The following is a 17598-nucleotide window of genomic DNA, read 5'->3' on the forward strand; positions in this document are numbered from 1 at the left end:
CCTGGGGAAAGGCTGTCAGGACAAGTCTTCTCGTGCCTGGAGGCCCAAGATTCCATCGACTACAGGTGGCTGGTTGAGGACCTGACTTTGTTTCTTTGCCCCATTTGCAGGGACTTGCTGCCTCTGTGTGTCCCGGGTGTGCAGGGAAAGACAGGAGGGACTTCTGGGCTGGGTCTTGAAGGATAAGTAGGAGTTTGTTTGCCAGGCAAAGAAATGGAGTAAGGAATTCCCTTCCTACATAAGAGTGTCTGCAGAGGTGAGGATTCAAAGTGAGCCTGTCCCAGCCAGGGAAACGGAGCCAAGTTGTTCTGAAAAACAAGGCACGGGTCAGACTAATCACTGAGCTGCACTTCATTCTCATTCTTCAACCGCTTGGTCTGCACAGAAACCACTGGCAGTCAGTCTCAGACTTTATCAGATCATCCACATTCTGTGAAGATATTCATACCCCAAATCACAGAAAATATTCAGTTTCACTCCTGAGACTTTATGTTAATCTCTATGGTGACTTATTCTTAAAGAAATGAAAATGAAATAAAGTATTTCCCCTTGGAAAATATGTGCACTTTTGTTCTTCATAGTTCAGGACATGAATTTTAATGCTCAGGGTTATGATCAGAAGGTCTGTCCTTTGTGAGCATATGCATTCCATACCTTTTATTTCTGTTACTTGACTAACTTAAAGTATCTGGCTCCAAGCCATATAAGCTAAACAAACTATGGCAGTGGTGTAAAACAGGCATAGATTTATAACAGGCAGAATAATGAATCAGACATTCAAAATATCAATATTCTTATTCTCGATCTCTTGGCTTTGACAGTCTTGGTGTGTTGGTCTTACCCACTTATGTTACAGGTAGGATTCCTCCAAACTGCAGTGGAAGAGAAGATTATGGCCCAAACTTCCATCTTTCCAAGTCAAGACCCTAGAAGAAAAAAAAAGAAAATTTCCCTTTCAACACCTGGATGTAAAGTCCGTGTTAAGATTTCCATTCGCACTGTCATTGATCTGAGGGTATTAGTTCACATTCCCGGTCAGCTCAGCAGGGCCGGATGTTATAGCAGAGTTACAAGGACTGGGCAGAAGACTTATACAAAGGAAAGGGGTGCTATGAACAAAAAACTAGGTAGGGGGAAAACCTTAGGTAGAGAGGAAAAAACCGGATGTCTCTAGACCCTCTAAGCCTCAGTTTTCCCAAGTAGAAATTAATACTAACGGTTCTACCATTTGGGAAACAAAGGAGATAATTTCAGGAAAACACATATCCCAGGACTGAGCATTAACAGGTGACTACTGCAAATAATAACTGCCCTAGCAGCTACCAAATTTGGGGATACCCCCTTGCTATAGACTGAATGTACCCCCAATTCATATGTTGAAACCCGGTCCCCAGGGCAAGGGTATTTAGAGGTGGGGCCTGCAGGAGGCACCTTGGTCATGAGGGTGGAGGCTTCACAAAGGGGATGAGGACCCTCCTATAAAGAATCAAGAGAGTTCTCCTACCTCTTCTACCCTGTGAGAACACAGGGACCAGACCATCACTGAGGAGGCAGGACAGCTTCTCCCCAAACACTGAGCCTGCCAGCAAGTTGCTCTTGTCTTTCCAGCCCCAGACTGTGAGAAATAAATTTGTCTGTAGACCACCCAGTGCGTGGTATTTTGCTTTAGCAATCCAAGCAGACCAAGACGCTCCTCTTTCTAAGAATTAGATGCAATGTTACACCACATCCAAGTACCCCCTGCAAGTATAACCACCAGGTTGGCTCCCACTTCCTCAGAGGGACCCTGAACCCCAGAAATGGCCCTGCTGCTTGGTGACCCAGGCTTCCCATGAATGTGCTCACAGCTTATAACCATCCTGTAGCCATATCCAGGCAAAATTTCCAGAAAAAAAAAAGTGCTCTGACCCCTTTTTTTTTCTCATTTTTCAAAGCAAGGAAATTATTGGCCCAAGGGGGAAATCCTTTTACAACCTACTTTGACATTAATTGGGATACTAATTTATTTATGAAGACAAGGTATAAAAAGAACAATCAAGCAGAACTCCTAATCAAAAGGGGTTCAAACCAGTAGATGGGAGGGTTATTCACGGTCCCCTGAGGCAGGCAGGACTTTTCTGTGTCTTCCAGGAATGTCACCTGGACCCCAGCGTGACTTACTTAAGAATAAAGATCATGGTTTATTAATAATGCTGATCTTTAAGGAGGAAAAATTGTTGCAGCCAGAGGTTTCATTCCCAATTATGAATTTGTCCTAATCACGCCTCACAGTTTTTATCCTACAAATTTACATAATATTTAATCTGTAAGGGGATTGTCAAATTCTCATTTATCCTCCCAAAACCAAAATAGAAAGTTAATAAATATTTTATGCCACTTTAAAGTAGAAGGATTGAAAGGAGGAATATTTGTTCATTGCCAATGGCAGAAGGACCTGCATTTGAACCCTGCTTTCTTTGCACACTTCAATAAATAGTCATCTTAGTTGTAGATGTGGAAAAGTAGACAAAAATGTCTGCTATCACCATTTATGTTCAACATTGTAACAGAAATTTTATTCAGAGTAATTAGGCAAGAAAAAGAAGGAAGAGTCATCCACATAGGAACGGAAAAGTAACTCTGTTTCTGATTGCAGTTCACATGACCTTACATTCAGAAAATCCTAAGAATCCACAAAAAAACTGTTAGCAAGGTTACGAAATCAATTCTATTTCTATACATATCAATAAACAATCCAAAAATTAAATGATATTAGGTTTTTAAACTTTCATTTACAATAGCATTAAAAAATTAAATACTTAGGAATAAGCTTAACACAACGAATGCAAAACTTCTACGCTGTAATCTACAAAATACAATTGAAAGAAACTAAATAAGGGCCTCCCTGATGGTGTAAGGGGTTAAGCACAGCACTATGAAGCTATCCGCCTCTGCAGCATGAGTTTGGTCCCCAGCAGGCCAGGGAGCTACCCACATGGCGCAGCAGACCTCTCCTGTCTCCCCGCTGCTCCCCTTGGCAGTGTATTTCAGTAAATCCACCTGTTCTGCTCCCCCACTCTGTCTCTGTTCAATCCTCTCACCCCCCACACCTCTACCCTCTACCCCAGTTCTTGTGTGCATAAATAAATAAATCTTTAAAAAAAAAAAAGAAACTAAATAAGACCTAGAAAATCTTGAATTAGAAGATTTTTAGTGTTGAATTGGCAATACTTCCCAAATTGTACGACCTACTCAAAGCAATCACTAATGAATACTCAGCTGCTTTCCTGGTAGAAATTAACAAACATCCATATGAAAATATTTAAAATGGGTATTACTGGCTTATATTAATATGGAAACCAAGGGAATCAGACCAGTGAAAATAATCTTTAAAAGGGACAAAATTGAAGAACTTACACTTCCCAGTTTCAAAACTTACTACAAAGTTACAGTATCTAAGAATGTGGGTTACTGACATAGGACAGATATATAGAAAAGAGCTCTAGACTTGAAAGTCCAGAAATAATCACTCACATTTATGGTTAATTGATGACCAACTGATTGATGTGTGTTTTTAATAAAATATTTAAATCATTAAAATATTAAATTGTAAGCTGGCAATTGTGTTCAAAGTCTAATGATATTTAGAAACAACTTCTCGGTTAGATTTCTGGAATCTTTCTCTCACCTAGAAATAAACATAGATGTGCAAAAAGATTTACCTTCAAGTATATTCATTGTGACATTGAGTGTCAGATATTAATGCATAGTAAAAAATAAAAATAAATGACTACCAGCCAAAGTGCCAAGACAATTCAGTGAGGAAAGAATAGTCTTTTCAACAAATGGGACAGATAGATGTATACATGCACTAGCATGAATGTAGACCCCCACCTCACAACATATATAATTTTAACTCATAATGGATCAAAGACTTATGTTTTTAATCTAAGAGCTAAAACTACAAAATTCTCAGAAGAGAGAAATCTTCATGAGTGTGAATTAGGCAATGGTTTCATAGACTTGACTTTAAAAACAGAAGCAAAAACAAAAATTGGTCAAAAACAAAAGTAAAAACCTCTGTGCTCCTCAGGATCCTACAGAGATGGTAAGAAGACAACCTGAGAATGGGAGAAAATATTTGCAAATCATTTATCTGTTTGTGATCATCTGTTACAACAGCACACTGATAACAGATACAGTGGACCTTCTGTTAGCTGACTAAAGTTCTTGTGGATCTAGATATTGACCCATCTTCTGTTTTGCATATGGAAAATACCTTATCTCCTAACATTCCATTGTGTCTTTCATTCATCTAGAAGTCTTGGTTTTTCTCTTTAAGGACTCTTTTTAGGGGGTCTTATTGAAAACATCTTCTTCACCCTGAGTTTCAAAGACATTTCCCTTCCCTTCTATCTGTGCTGTCTTGATCTTTTCTATGCAGGCTTCTAATTCACCAAGACGGGGTTTATCTTTTGTGTGGTGTGAACCACTAGTGGTTAGGACATGGGCTCAAAAGCTTTACTAGAAACCAGATGATTTGTGGCTTATAGAGACAGAAATTTTCTTTTCTGTCACTGAAGTTCCAGACATCACAGGCAGCAAAGAGGCACACAGCCTTGACCTATCCTTTCCACCTCCGTGTCCGAGGGGTTGTTCTAGCGCATGTTTACCTCAAAGGACAAGGACTGTTGTCATCCTCACTTGCTTTCACATAAACGTGGCCAAAGATATAAACCAACATTATATGCTACTTAGGATTTGTCCCAAACGTTTTGGCCTGTCATGTGTTTTGCCATTTATTTTGAATATTTTATAACTTTCTAGGGGATTCCTACTAACAATGGAAAGATTTGGCAGTTTCTCCTATTTTTTTATTACATTGCCTGACATGTAGCAAGATTCTGTGAAATTTTTATCTTTTGGTTTCAACACTGTGTCATGGTATAATTTTTTGGGGTACATTTCTTTAATAATAGAAATCCAAATATTAATTCAAATATAACCCTGTGAAATGGTGTCAATGAAAATAGTTTAGGAAAACTGATAAATGCATAGAATCTTCTAAGTGTGGCTGTGTCAGTCAGTAGGAGGCTAGGTGGTGACAATCATTTCTAAGTAACAGTAGACAAGTCTCTTTTGATGCTTGTTTTTAAGATTCATTTTAATTTCAGCAGCATAAATACAATAATAGTAACAGTTCCATTTTTTTCACATGAGAAAGGACTTGAACAGACATTTCTCCAAAGAAGAAATACAACTGGGCCTCCCCTGGTGGCGCAGGTGGTTGAGGGCAGTGCTGTGAAGCTGTCTGCAGCCTCTGCAGCGCCAGTTCGATCCCGGCCAGCCGGCGAGGGTCCCACATGGCGTGCAGACCTCTCCTGTCTCACCCGCTGCTCCCCTCAGCAGTGTATTTCGTCAGTCTGCCTGTTCTGTTCCCCACTCTGGCTCTGGTGAATCCTCTCACCCTCCTGCACTTCTGACTGTACCTAAATAAATCTTTAAAAAAAAAAAAAAAGAAATACAACTGATAAATAAGCTCATGAAAAGATGTTCCATATTGCTAATCATGAGGGAAATTCAGAATAAAATCACAATGAGATACAATCTCATACCTGTTAGGATGGCTACTACTGAAAAAAACAGAAAATAACAAATGTTGAAAAAGCTGTGAAGAAACTAGAATGTTTGTGCTCTTTTGTGGGGACTGTAAAATGGAATAGTTGCTGGGGAAAACAGTGTGGCAGTTTCACAAAAAAACAAACTTTGAGGGCCTCCCCATTGGCGCAGCGGTTGAGCGCTGGGTTGCAAAGCTGCCCGCAGCCTCTGCAGCGCCTGTTCGATCCCCCCCGCCAGCGAGGGTCCCACATGGTGCACAGACCTCTCCTGCCGCCCGCTGCTCCCCTCAGCAGTGTCCTTCAGTCCTTCTGCCTGCTCTGCTCCCCGCTCTGGCTCTGGTGAATTCTCTCACCCTCCCGCACTTCTGACTGTACCCAGTGCTTGTATAAATAAATAAATAAATAAATCTTAAAAAAAAAAATTAAACTTTGAATTAACATAGGATGCAGCAATTCCACTTTGGGGTACACCCAAAGGAGTTGAAAGTAGTGGCTCAAACAGATATTTGTACCTAACTGTTCAGAGGAGCAGAATTCACAATAACCAACTTGCAGAAACAAGATGAGATACCTCTCGTCAGAGGAATGGATAGACATAATGTGGTTCATATATACCATGATGTATCCACTGAAGTACTATTCAGTCTTTAAAAAGGAATAAAATTCTGATCCCCGCTGCAATGTGGATGATCCAACGTGGATGAGGACATTGTGATAAATAAAATAAGTCTGACACGTAACATCACTTTATGATTGCACTTCTACGAGGTGGCCAAATTTACAGGACAGAAAGTAGGGGTTGGTTGCCAGGCGCCGGGGATAGGGAGGTGGGGAGTTACTGTTTAGAGGGAAAATGAAAAGGCTCTGGAGATGGATAATGAGGATGGTTGCACAAGGATGCGAAGATACTTCTGCTACTAAGCTGTGCACTTAAACGTGGGTAAGGTAGTAAACTTTGTGTTATGTATATTTTACCACAGTTAAAAAAATAATTTAAGAGGGAGAGAGAAATGTCACAAGAGAAAAGAAACAGCTGGAGATGGGGTCCTGTAACGTCTCCTGACAGTTACACTGTGCAGTCACCTATTGGGAAAACAAACATGTGACAAAGTCACACAGAAGTGAAGCACGAGGGATACACTCGTGCCAAGGTCATTCAGCTCAGCCCAAGAACCTGCATGGGGAAAGAGGAGTCACAGAATGTGTGACATCAAATGAAATCAGAGACTGTGATTATGGTTTTGCTTGCTTGCTTGTTATTTTTGTTTGTTTTTTTCTTTTTTATAAGATTTATTTATTTATGCATACAAGAACTGGGGTGTAGACCAGAGGTGCAGGGGTGAGAGGATTCACCAGGGACAGAGCGAGAAGCAGGACAGGCAGATCCACTGAAACACACTGCTGAGGGGAACAGGGGGAGACAGGAGAGGTCTGCTGTGCAATTTGAGTTGCTCCTGGCCTGTGTAACCCTAACTCGTGCTGTAGTGGCTGGTGGTAGCTTGATCGCGCTGTCTTTGACCCCTGCACCACCAAGGGTTGTTATTTTAACCTCAAGGCCATGGACCTTCAGAAAGTCACTCAACACCCAGCTTGTGTATTGCCTTTTGTTCCATTTGCGCGTGTGCACTATTTGAAGGAGAAATTCTCTGCTTTCATCAGATTTCCAGAGCATTCTACCTCCTGCAGAAAATAAACAGATCTAGTTCACTCTTATCTTTTTCTGATGTGGAAACTGAGATTTGAAGAAACGTGTCTTCAAGCCGCAGATCACAGCGTTAGTTATAGTAGATTCTGCTTCTCCTCTTCACTGAGGCATGTAGGTTTCAGGTGACTTCCCCAGGGGGAGTATTTCCTTTTTTAAGAGAGCTTTGCTGGAACTAGCTGTCCTGAGAACAAAGGAACCTGACTCTGCTGGCCTGTCTTTGCTGATTGCAAAGGGAGTGCTTTAGTGAGGGAGGGAGGGACGACCAGAATAGAAGCAGAGGAAGGGGACAGTATTTGCTGACAGCGATGGGGAGGAGGAGGGGCCCACTGTAACTTTTTGGATGTCCTTGAACCCAAATGACTCCCCTGAGAGGGCAGCAGGAACCAGAACCATTGTCCTCAGATCACAGCGAATCTAGACGCTGGGCTGGGCACAGCTTGACCCAGCTTCCAAGAGGGAGGATGGAGAGCAAGCCACAGCAGGTCATTCCAAGAACAAAAAAGAAGGAAGAAATTTGGGCTTAGCACAAAGACCAAACAGGCAGTCTGATAAAGCATCCAGCCAGCCGAAGCAATGTAAACCCTCTCCTTGGCAAGAACTAGCTCTGTTTCAGTAATAAGAGCCTTTCTCAGAAAACAGGTGCTCTGCAGACAACTGGGTTTAATGAGCACACATCAGTGGGTTGAGCTGAAAACCTCACAATACCAAAGAACAGAAGAGTTCGATCCAGCAGTGAGGGGCTGTAGAGGCTCAGCATAGGAAGGAACTCTGACTCAAAACTGTGCACTCTTCCAGTAAGTCTCAAAAATGCTGGGCCAAGTGACACAATGCTCAAAACAAGTGTTAGTTACAGTAGATTAGAATTGTCAACTAATTAAATCGAGGGGCTTGTTCTTTCCAGCATGAGTCAGTAGTTAGCAGCAAGGAGTCTGTGCTAATTAGCTAGGAAGCTAAGGCATTCCTGGGCCAGGAGGGAGCCCAGCATACGCTCCAGCTTCCGCCAGTGCACAGGAAGTCATCTTACCCCTCCAGTTCTTCTCGGCTGGCAAACAATCAAACAGGCACCAGCCAAGAAAAAGTTTAGCAATAACATGTATACCTCCTGTACACACGTGGCTTCAGATACCACCTTACATAGTTTAGCCAAGACAAAGGGGGTTGGGAGCAAGAAAGGGTAAGTCAGTTAGGGGTGGAAATGTGGTTTATGAAGCCCCAGCACCCATGTCTGCGAGGCCACCAGAGAAGATGGCTTGGCATCGCGGGACTTAGGAACTAGCAAAACCATGCCCAATGTCTTGAGAGAATCTGAATATGCTGTTGCTGAAACACAGGTGCCACTTCCTCCCTGACATCAGAGCTAATTGTGGACTGAAGCCAAGAGAGTCAGTTTTTATTTCTAGGTGTGATAAGCTGGTATTATAGTCTAGGAGAAGACTAAGAGCAGATCACAAAAGGAGGAACATGTCTTTCTTCTCTTGAATGGAGAAATTATCCTGCATTATCAGCTAATGGTCAATACTTTATTCCCCCAATGTTTAATTTATAACCCATATTTCTTTCAGGCTTTCAGAAAGGTTTATTCAATGGTTCCTGCTAGGATATAATAAGATATTTCTAAGCATTAAAACTCTAGTAACTCTGCCCCCATTTTCTGCAAATCTATAAAGGGTCATTCTCAATTGCCCTGTGAATTTTTATCTTGATCCCATGGGGTATAAATCGGGCTTTAAATTCTTTCCTCAATCCCATCCTCCTACTAAAATACTTCAACTATGATTCAAAATGCACTCCAGTCAAGGTATATTATTAGACTGGTTATGTTTAGTTATTTCTGAAGAGCAAAGCTCTGTTTAACTACCAAGGGAATTACGTCAATATCATTAATCACAGATATACAGCTTGAATTGTTTTTTGAAAATCACTAGAAATTCAAGACTATATTGAAGTTTTAATAATTAATATGATATATGCAATGTTAATGAAGCCTGGTACACACTGCCTAACTTGTCATAACACAGTCTGGGTATAGAAAATCACACATCGTACTATTTAAATGAGATCACAGAATTAGGAGAAAACTCACTACTTGTTGAGCTAGCATCTTCTCTGTTTTAGCTTTAAACAGGCTTGCTTCATATTATTGAAGGTAAAATAAAACTAAACATAGAACCAGGCACAGTGAGCCATTAACTGCATAGTCTACTTATTATAAAATGTTGTCAAACTAATACTAGTGATATCAGAAACCATATTCTCCCTATACTTAAACATATCTGTTCACTAAAATAATAGTGATTGAAAACCTCTGGGGTAACAGGATGTGCAAATATTGCTTAAATAGCAAAAGGTACTGTTTTTATAAGAATATAGTTTTAATGACAATAAACATAGTTTATTTGTAAAAATATTTTTGAAAGATACATGCTAATGTTAAATATTTTATATCTTTATTTAAATTCATAACTTAGATATTAACGTTGTATGCTAAATACATATATTTAAAGTAATATTCTTTTTTTTTTAAAGATTTATTTATTTATACAAGCACTGGGTACAGTCAGAAGCGCGGGAGGGTGAGAGAATTCACCAGAGCCAGAGCAGGCACCTGCAGGCAGACAGACAGAGGATACTACTGAGAGGAGCAGCAGGTGCAGCAGGAGAGGTCTGCGCACCATGTGGGACCCTCACCCGGTGGCCAGGGATCGAACTGGTGCTGCAGAGGCTGCGGGCAGCTTCGCAACCCAGCGCTCAACCGCTGTACCACCGGGGAGGCCCTAAAGTAATAGTCATTTTATCCCATGTATCCATTCAAAATATCCTTAGGAGAAGATACAAAACCAAGTTATTGCCCCTGCCCTAATGGGAATTAGAATTCAATAAAATTTAGGATGTTCAGCTCAATTGCTCAGGAGCATTCTTTTTTTAATGCATTCCTACTTTTGCTTTATTATTGGTTTGAGAAAGGTGCTGATTTCAAAATGAGATGTAATATTTGCAAATCTTGCCATAACTCGTTTGATTTAGTCTCTGCATCCTGTGAGCAGGTGCCCATAACATACTATGATAACTTATCTGTTTACACAACATGCACAGCCACTGTCAGTAGAATACACTCTGGGTTCTAGAGGAGGTAAAGTGCTCTTCCAGATAAATGAAACCAAACAAAAATGTCTCAGTCAGTTTGTAGCATTGATTGAGTGCAGCAGATGGTGTTCACCAGACTGCTGGTTCACAACCTCAGGAGTCCCTGGGTGACATTTCAAACTGATCCCTGTAGACGAGGGTGAGGAGGCCCAGACAGGCAGACTCCCCCAGACTGCAGCTGAGCGGGGGCGTTAGGGAGAAGGGAACCGGCTTGCTGGGCTTGTCTCAGGCAATCCAAGATGAGTCCATCTCCACCCCCAGCAGAACCTTAAGGTGCCATCAAGGATGCACCCATATGGCCTCAGTAGCACTTTGCTGTCTCAAGGCTTCGTCCTTGGAGTGGTGCCTCTCGCATGTGAATGGTGCTTGGGAGATACGTGGTAACAGCAGGAGCCAGGAAAGGAGCCTCCAGTTGCCCAGGCCCATCAGGGGCCATGTCCTCTGTTCCAGGACATGCTCTACTTGGTGACACGCCTGTGCTGCAGGAGGGAAAACAAGCTTTCTTCTGCTTGGATCTAGTCACACTAATTACTCTGGTTGTTGGGGTTGCCACATCTAGGAATTTTTAAGAACTTGCTATTGCCAGTGGCATCAATTAAATGTAATCCTGTTAGGTTACTGTCCATCTTTAAAAAAAAAAAAAGATTTATTTATTTATACATACAAGAACTGGGGCACAGGCCAGAGGTGTAGAGGGTGAGAGGATTCACCAGAGACAGAGGGGGGAACAGAACAGGCAGACTGACTGAAGTACACTGCAGAGGGGAGTAGCAGGCTAGACAAGAGAGGTCTGCTGCACCGTGTGGGTTGCTCCCTGATGGGCCGGGGATCGAACTCGTGCTACAGAGGCTGCAGACAACTTCATAGTGCTGTGCGTAACCCCTTGCGCCACCAGGGAAACCCAACTATCCATCTTTTGGTCATGGGTTCATTTTTATTCCACTGCACCTCTGAGACAGAGGCACCTTCTGCCCCGCCCCAACCCCAGCAGACATTGTTTCTTCTACCACTTCCGGAGTTGGTACCAAAGTTACTTCCCACCCATGGTGGGTTGAGAAATGGCAAAAAATGGATTGGGGGGCTAGCAAGGTTGGTACAGACTGCCAGAGACCCTAAGAGATTTGAAGAGTTTGCAAGTTTAGAGTGAAAGACCTTTGGAAATTACCTAATCCAATGTCTTCTCTGTTTTGCAAGAAAACCTAAGATCCAGCAAGAAGTAACTCCTCAAGTCCCAGGTAGTGGCAGAGCTGGAACTAAAACCAGGTGCTTGGTTTTAGGCATGTGGATGAAGAACCACTAATGTTAGTGCACCTTTGCACAGCGTGTCAGAAGAGCAGGTGTGTGCTCACTTGTTTTCACTCATTTAGCACTTCCCTCCTCCTGTATTGGTGCTGGTTTTCCCCCATGAATGACATGAAGGGGGGCCACGCTCTCCTCCTCGATTCCCACCCCATCGTGTACCATGCCTATCGCTATCCTTGTCATGAAAGTCCATGTAGGAACAGAGGCAAAGATCAATGTCCATGATGGAAGAGGAATGAGACCATGTCATGGCTGTTAACTACCTGTCCTTGACTTTGACTAACCTACAGATGGGCCCAGACGTGGTGTGTTACAAGATTCTAAAGCAATTTTTATGCCCTCACCAGAGAACATAAGGGCCAGACACCACAATTTGGAAGTATGGTATGAGGGTCCCCAAAGTTCTCAAGTTATCTTCCCTGACAATCATCCACAGATTTGGAAAAGAAACACTTAATCCCATTTAAATCAGGTGGGTTTGAGAAGGAAGTGTAGTCAGAGGAAGGAAACCAAATTGCAAAATCTCCCATCCCTTAAAAAAAAAAAAAAAGTGCGTGGAAAATTAGTTAAAATAAAAAGGCAACACGTAGCAGTAATAATCCAAAAGAGCTTAGCATCATGGGGAAAAGTAGGAGTGTGGTTAACGAGCAAACCCTGGCAAAACTCAGAGTCATCCAGAGTCAGAGTAAGCCTCGTGAATATATCTCACTTACAGAAAAATATAGTTTTTTGTTTTTTTTTTTTATCAGTTTGGGGCTCTCTAGAGGGCTACCTTCTACTGGAGCAGAAAGGATTCACTTAGGACTCAAAGCAAATGCATCTAACCACAATAAGAATTTATTAGGGGAATCCACATTTTGAAAATACAGGAATCAACTCGGTTGGCAGTGAAAGGGGAGGCAGGGATATGAACCTTTGAGCAAGGCTTGGGAGACTGGTCTGGAGGGGGCAGGTGGGACTGGTCTGGAGGGTCCTGGCTACCTTCCTCCCATAGGGCCAGGAGGGTAGAAGTTACCACTTTGCAGAGCGAGAGTCCTGGGAGGGTTTTGCACAAACCCGGGGGGCTGCAGGACCTCGGCTTGGCGTCCATGGGTGTCTGACGTTGGCTTGAGGTGGGTGCTGACCTCATGTGCGTCTTCGCAGGCTGCTTCTCAGGCCACCCAGGAGTTTGATTTCGGCAGGAGCTCTGCACAACCGGTTAGCTGTATTTGTCTTTCCTCTATCGTTGTTTTCATAAACAAATGATTGTTTTTTAATTGATCACTAATTGCTCTCTTTTGCCCCCACCCAACGTCAGGGTCATTCCAATGTCAGTACATACCAGGAATGCATCCTGAGATGACTTTATTTATTTATTTATATTTTATATCATTGTTCATTTTTAAACAATGTTTGCCTCCCCCCCCCCCAGGTGTAGTCCCCATAGAATTTCCCCCACCAATGCACCGGTGCACCATCACCACAGTCCCCCTGTCTGTTTTTGTTTAGCACTGTTATTATTTTTTTACACTGATGTCTTATTGGGTTCCCCAATATTCCTGCTATGAGTGAAACCATCCGGTATTTTTCTTTTTCCTTCTGGCTTATTTCACTGAGCATCATTCCTTCCAGCTCCATCCATGTTGCTGTGAATGGCATGAGTTTATCTTTTTTGGTGGCTGGATAGTATTCCATTGTGTATGGACCACATCTTCTTGATCCAGTCATCTGGGGGCATTTGGGTTGTTTCTTGTCCGTGCGTTTGTTTGAAGACTGTTGGTAAGAATTCTTAAATGGAGGAGGACAAGCTGCTGCAGATTGGGGGGTGGTGTGAATCCTGGGGCACCCTCCCGTGTGCAGAGAACAGCTGCCTGCTGGCTCTGCTTAGGGAAACAATTGGGCAGGATATTTAGCAAATCCTGATAAGAGAGAGTGAAACTCTGAAAGTTCAGTTTGTAAATCTTTCCATTTGGCCTCCTGAAATCACTCAGACTGGTTAGGAAACAAAATTGAATCTGAGATAACAATCTCTTCAAAGGGTGTGTTCAGCAAATGAATGAAGTCCTTTGGTAAGTTTCAATTCCTATCGGAACACTCAGTCATTTTCAACAACCGGTCTTTCATTAAAATAAACAAGAAATTATTCTTTATTCATTATGGCTTTATTTAATTGCTTAAACCACAAGAGCATTATTTCAGTGGTGAGGTTTGACAAAAGGAAAAAATGACAGGGCTGCCTGCATACTTTTAAAAGGTGTGTCTTGCCGGGGTGTGGTGGAGCCCACAGTCCATGTGGAATTAAAAGCTTATTAAAACAAAAGCATGGAGGATTCCTCAATCACAGACAATGGAAAACTCACACGTTGGTGCTAGGCTGGCTCTGAGGTTCCGATTGGAGCCAGAAACAAATGCAAAAAAATAACCTTGCAGAGAGTTTTAACGTAATTCTTTTTTAAAAGGCCCATGCTTCACAGTAACATTTCTTTAGAACAATTTGCAGAGTCTTATATTACAAAGCAAAATATTGACCAAGCTTGAAAGAATATAGATTCCAAATACTCCAATTGCATGGCTTGGTGCGAGGACCTGTCATTACCAGAGAGTCTCAACAAATACATTGTTTGCTCACTTGGGCACCAGGAAAGCTTAATGGAACCGGCTTCTAATTGCAAAAGAAACAGCCCTGCTTACCTTTCCTTGCCCAGTATCAAAAGATCCACCTATGACTGAACTGTGCTTAACAAATAAAATACTTGCTGCTTTCTTTCCTTGTTTACTGAAAATAAGTTTACTTGTGTCAAAATTTCATTACAAGGCAGGATAAGACACGTGTCTACAGCATAATAATATTCACTCTCTAACCCTTAGCAAAGAACTTTAAAAAAAGAAAAAGATTATCGCAGGCACTCTAACCGTGTTTTGGGGGGAAATGTGACATTTTGTGAGTAGCAATGGAATGTTTTTTTTAGTGGGTGGAAACAGTAAAAACAGACACTTGGAAACATAATACATACTTTTTTCATTGAATGGAAAAATACTTTTCAAACATATTATAGTTTATCTATAGAAAAATCCAGTGGACGAAAGTGAAATGTATTGCTTGTTTTCAGAATCATCAAAATCAAAAACGTAAGAAACTGTATGAACCACGTAAGTATTAAAAACTATAACATAAATATTTTTTAAGTTATTGTGTTAAGGTGGCCAGATAATTAGCATTTTTTGTTGTTTTTACAAAATTCTGATAGATAGATAGATAAAGAACCAATTCATATTAATGGTTTTCCATTGATATTTTAAGTAAGTGTATTTTAAGTAAGGGGGTGCATTTAAACAGAATTGTTTCTTGAACTTGAAGCAGCAATGCTCAGGTGACTCAAGAGCAACCTTTGCTTCCTGTTCCTAAGATGTTCAGCTCTCTGGCCTGGAGGTGGTAGTTCTGGAGGGAGGGAACCCCCAGCAGGGGACACAATGGTCCCATTGACTGGAAGCTGAGACAGTGGCCCATCCCTTTGGCTTCTTCATGGCTCTGAATCAGCAGGCAAAGAGGGGGCTTGAGGTGTTGGCCAGGGCGATGGACCTGGCGCTAATGAGGATGCTCCTTCCAAACGGAAATTGGAGGCAGGGAGGAAGAGCGTCTGCAAGACAGGAGATGCCTTGGGGCAGCGGTTGCTATTATGTGCCTGGTGACTAAGGTCAACGGAAACCACAACAGCCAATCCAGGCAGGATTAGTAATGACCCGGAGCTTTCAGGAATGAAGGTTTACATTGCTCCACCAAGCACAAAAAGGAATACAGACTGACTGAAGAAGGTTATAAACACCAGCTATTGACCACCTGACCTGGTACAGAAATGAGGGCTGTAATTGTCCTGCGTATTTCCTTAACTTGTTTGCGTATTTATGCATATTAAGAAATACCTTTGTTTTATTCCGTTTCTTATTCTCTTAACATGGAGCAGAAGCTATAGTGACTTTATCTCAATATGTAAGTAACATTAATTACACTATAATATTTCATTTATAGGAAATAGGCAGGAGTTAAACATCACTCTAGGACCTCACTTCCTCTTCCAGGGAAAGGGCTGGTGCATTTGGGTTGTACGCAGGGTAGTATTGTCAGGTTAGATGAACTACGACTTACACTATCTGCTTTCCCGCTCTTCAGTTGCTGATGACAGATGGTGGGACTTCTCAAGCTTTGTAATCACATGTGCCAATTTCCGTAATAAGTCTCTGGATAGGTAGATGGATGGATGGGTGGCTAGAGGGAGGGGTGAAGGAACACATAAGTAGGTAGATTGGTAGATGGATGGATGGATGGATGGATGGAAGAAAGGAAGGAAGGAGAGAGAGATCCTATTGGCTCTATTTCTCTGGAGAACCCTGACTAGCAAAGAAGTGGCACCTGAATCTCTGCCGGGTCTCAGTCACTCCCTGCACACAATCTTCAGGTAAGGCAAACCTCCTGATGATCAGTAACCGAATACAAGACTGACCTCCAGAGCACCTCTCTTGTGTTTTCTCCATGGGGTGCAGGCTGCTGTTCCCTGGAACAGGGAACAGGGGTTGATGCTACCAGTGGCTTCCGAGCCTGGCTGCGTGTTAGAATCACCCAGCCAGCTTTTGAAATATACCAATGTTTGCTCCTGGTTTTAGGCAAAAAAAAAAAAAAAAAACAAAACTGGGAATCTCTGAAGGCAAGGGCCTAGATATCAGCATCTTTAAAGTAATGACCAAAAATGGTTTCACAAGAATAACATATTAACCACCCCCCTCCCCCAGAACTGTGTGATTAAAAGAAGCAATGACTTAGGTGAGAGTCATTATTTATTGCAAGTTTAGTTCTTCTATTTATGTGTGTGTGTGTATGTGTGTGTGTGTGTGTGTGCACGCGCGCATGTATAGAAGAACTGGGGTGCAGGCCAGAGGTGCAGGGAGTGAGAGGATTCACCAGACAGAGTAGGGAGCTGAACACGTGGATCTACTGAAATCCACTGCTGAGGGGAGCAGCGGGCAAGACAGGAGATGTCTGCTGCACATGTGGGTAGCTCCCTGGGTAGGGATCAAACTCAGGCCCTAGCAGTGATAATGCTGAGACTTAATCCTTAGGCCACCAGGGAGGCACCCCCCCTTCTACTAGTTAGCCATGCAAACACAGAAAGTCCCTTACACAGCAGAGCAGAGTAATTGAGAATATTGTCCCCTGAGCATGGCAGGTCTGGGTTTGCATCCTGGCTCAGTCTCATAGGAGCTAACCCACATCACTTCAACTTTATAAAACTTAGTCATTAATAATATTATCTACTCACTGCAGTTTCCAAAGGATTATGTGGGATAGTGCATATAAAGTGCTACAGTGCCTGAGTCCATTTTTTAAGTTAGTTTAATTGTTGTTTTTGCTAAGTTAATCTCCCTTGACCTCTTATTGTCACCATGATATGAGAATAATAATAGGAGCTACCTCACAGGGCTGTTCCGAAACTTAAAGGAAATAAAATAGACTCAGAGTCATACCTAAAACATAATAAACACTCAAAATTACATTTGCTATTGTGATTGTTCACAACGCATGAGAAGCAATGAACCAACCCTCTTTTGTCTGCTCTGTTTTGTAATCATCAAACTAGTTCATGTTAGGGTAAAACACTGCTCTTAAATACTAACCATACAAATGGAAACTTGTGTGTATGGGTGTGTATCATAACGAATTTACATAGACAAATATATACATAATTTGTTCGTTGTATGGACATGGAGATTGGTCATGAGTTGCAATGTGCCAGCACCTTCCTGTGGTGGACTGAATACTACATCTCCCCACACTCCAACCCTCAACCCCGCCCAGATTCACACCCTGATTCCCCAAAA

Source organism: Talpa europaea, assembly GCF_964194135.1.
Source record: "Talpa europaea genome assembly, chromosome: 13".
NCBI classification, from domain to species: domain Eukaryota; kingdom Metazoa; phylum Chordata; class Mammalia; order Eulipotyphla; family Talpidae; genus Talpa; species Talpa europaea.